The following is a 3,381-nucleotide window of genomic DNA, read 5'->3' as shown; positions in this document are numbered from 1 at the left end:
ATTTTTTATTAACTTTTGAAACATAAAAGTAATATTATAGAACAATGAAATCAATTTCAAACGGAAGAGAATATAGGTAACAAAACTTAGAGGAAAAGTTATTTACGATCGATCTGAGATCGGGATTAAAAAAACTATAACTGCGGAATAAAGTTTAATGGTAAAGTTGTAGGTATTTAAAATATTTATTACAACTTTTGCTTTTACACTTCTCGCAATTAACCACAAATATCGAAATATCCCAGTTCATATATTTTTTATAAAAAAACAAGGCTAAAGTTTAGATATCATTTCAATCAATGGTAAATAATAATAGAAAATACAGTAAAATTAGGACAAAAAAGGTCAAGTGCGAGTCGGACTCGCGCACCGAGGGCTTCGAACAAACCTAATTGTTTTATTATGTTGTATCTTTAAATGTTGCTTGTAGCAATTTTTTCTTTGTCTGTGCTATAGGACGTGGGGAGTACCTTGTAGGTTGTGATTCCCTTGCAAGTAGTTGCTAGTTTCAGAATATGCGGTTTTAATTGCTATTTCTTCTGATTCAGATTCAAATTGAATTTGAATCAGAAGACAGAATAATATCTTATAAAACAGATACGGGAATAATTACGAAAAACATGAATTTTTTATTACATTATATAAAAAAAAAAATTAATCTTATAACCCCTTTACTCATGAACGCAAATGTAATGTAGGTATTCAATAATTGATATTCACATCAAAAACTTAGGTCTATTATACCTTTAAGCAGTAATAAAATCAAATTTCTATGTCAACGCAATTAGAAGATACAGCCGTAAATGTAGTCTAATAAAAACGTACTGGAAATAGTTCAAATTAAAAGCAAATTAAACGAAATACATTTATTTGAAAATGAACAGCAAAATGACGGTAGAAATAAATGGGCAGAGGGTCCGCGATAATGTGCGCGCGAGTAGCAGACGAAAATGGACGACTCCGCCGCTCGTTCGTTCTTATAAAGGCGCGCCGCACCTCGGTGAGGAAGGCGCGGGGGGTGGCCTTCCGGATTTTACTCCAACACCGCCTCTCCTGACGGGGCAGGGTCCTCGCTGCCTTCAGTGGCAGCTGCAGCTCGTGTGGAAGGGCCAGCTTCGCAGTCTTCAGCGTTATGATGTGCATCGTAACCTGGAATATACAAAAAAACCGACATTGAAAAAAAAAATACTTAAACCAATGCAAATGAGGAAAGCTGAACCGGAAAACCGAACCGTGTAACAAACTTTACACAAACATTAACATTTAATATTAAAAAAACATTTCACGATTTTGGGGAAAATTTTACCCTGTACTGGTATCCCTAATGTTAATCACATGATTATACCATAAATTTGAAACTACGTAAAAACAAATGGCGTCCTGAACAACAAGAACACTTCGTAATTTAGTCGGATAACACAAAAAAATGTTTACGTCTATTTCGATGAAAATATTATATATTTGTAGATAATTTCACATTAGAGTTAATGAAAATGTATCAACTATATCCAGTTCTATAAAACAATATACTTCAAATAAGTTTACTTACGTGTGAAAGGTAATATTTGGTAATCTTCGTTCCGGCCGATTTTTACAACCAATCACACTACAACGCACCATATTTTCACTTAAAGTCGGATTAAAACAGATCACTGTCAACGTTTATTAAACTTTGAAGTCACTTAACAGCGAGAAAAAACAGAAAACTAGCAAAACAATGGACTGTAGCCGCTTGTTTGGGACAAACTGCCTTTGTCCCCAACAAAAGAAATCGCATAACATGAGAGAAACAAAAAACAATGTTTCTGTCTCTCTTGCTCTTAGCTTTATAGTCATAAGTGTATTTCTCTCACGCATTCCTTGTCATTTTAGTGCCTCCTCTATGGTTCATTCTCACTCTACGAGAAATGGCAACCCTAAAAATAGCCATAAACTGTCAGAGAAGTCAATGTCAAAGTCTGAAAATAAGGTTATTAAATGCTACAGATGTAAAAAGACCGGTCACTACAAAAATCAGTGTCCGCAAGAAGAAACAACGAAAAGGAAACAAACTAACGCATTTAATGCTATTTTCCTGACTGGAAAATTCAATAAAGACAGCTGGTATATTGATAGTGGTGCAAGTAAACACATGACGGCATGTAAAAATAACCTCGTGAATTCGTCGCATCAACATGAAATTAAAGAAATTATTATTGCAAACCAGACTAGAGTTCCAGTGCTGTGTTCTGGTGATGTCAACATTGTCACAGTTGTGAAAGATGTAGAATATGACATCACAGTGAAAGATGTATTGTTTATACCAGATTTAACCACCAATTTGCTATCCGTCAGTCAGTTGATTAGAAGTGGCAACAGTGTAATTTTCGAAGAAAATGTTTGCTATATATATAATCGACAGAGAGAACTAGTTGGCCAGGCAGAATTAATTGATGGTGTGTATAAGTTGTGTACATTACAAACAGAACAGATACTAGCAGCAACAGCGATTGCATCGAGTGAGACTTGGCACCGGCGCATGGGACATATTAACAGTAACAGCTTAAACAAAATGAGAAATGGAGCTGTAGATGGAATATTATATCCAGACATGGCAGAAATAGATAAAACATCATGTGTTATATGTTGTAAAGGCAAACAAACCAGATTACCATTCCAGCTAAGTTCATCCAAGACTAAGGATTTGCTAGAATTGATACATTCAGATGTAGCAGGCCCTATGGAAAACTTATCGATAGGGGGATCGAGATATTATGTTTTGTTTGTGGACGACTTCAGTAAGATGGCTTTTGTGTACTTTATGAAAGCAAAAAGTGAAGTTTTCAAATATTTTGTTGAGTTTCAGTCCATGGTTGAAAAACAGAAAGACAGAAAGATAAAAATTCTAAGGACAGATAACGGAGGTGAATTCTGTGGTCAGGAATTTGAGAAATACTTGAAAAAGCAAGGAATTGTCCACCAAAGGACAAATGCTTACACCCCGGAGCAGAATGGTCTATGCGAAAGAATGAACAGGTCCATCGTTGAAAAGGCCAGATGTTTGATTTTTGATGCTGATTTAGACAAGAAATTCTGGTCAGAGGCGGTAAATACTTCTGTATATCTCAGAAATAGATCTGTGGTTACGGGACTGAACAACAGGACGCCATATGAAGTCTGGACAGGCCAGAAGCCAAATTTAAGCCATTTGAGAATATTTGGCAGCAAAGTAATGGTACATGTTCCAAAACAAAGACGTTTGAAATGGGATGAAAAGGCCAAACAGCTGAATGCTGATATTGGTTGGCTATGCTGAAAATATTAAGGGCTACAGAGTTTATGATAAAACAAGCAATACCGTGACTACCAGCAGAGACATAGTTATCATGGAGTCTTCAAATG

At 35.6% G+C, this 3,381-nt stretch overlaps 1 long non-coding RNA gene across 1 annotated transcript; it reads right to left on the bottom strand.

Annotated features, from left to right (window-relative positions):
- Window positions 1–851: 851 nt before the first annotated feature.
- On the bottom strand, window positions 852–1,898 carry LOC149487335 (uncharacterized). Its single transcript, XR_016315908.1, has 2 exons — window positions 1,550–1,898; window positions 852–1,149 (listed from the first exon to the last, which is right to left on the bottom strand). It is a non-coding gene; the product is annotated as an uncharacterized LOC149487335 (long non-coding RNA).
- Between the last annotated feature and the right edge of the window lie 1,483 nt (window positions 1,899–3,381).

Source organism: Colias philodice, chromosome 7, assembly GCF_061535455.1.
Source record: "Colias philodice isolate Cphi_HAF_F1 chromosome 7, ilColPhil1 Martin Lab GWU primary, whole genome shotgun sequence".
NCBI classification, from domain to species: domain Eukaryota; kingdom Metazoa; phylum Arthropoda; class Insecta; order Lepidoptera; family Pieridae; genus Colias; species Colias philodice.
Note: the sequence above shows the minus strand (reverse complement) of the source record. Positions and strands in the feature narration are given on the sequence as shown.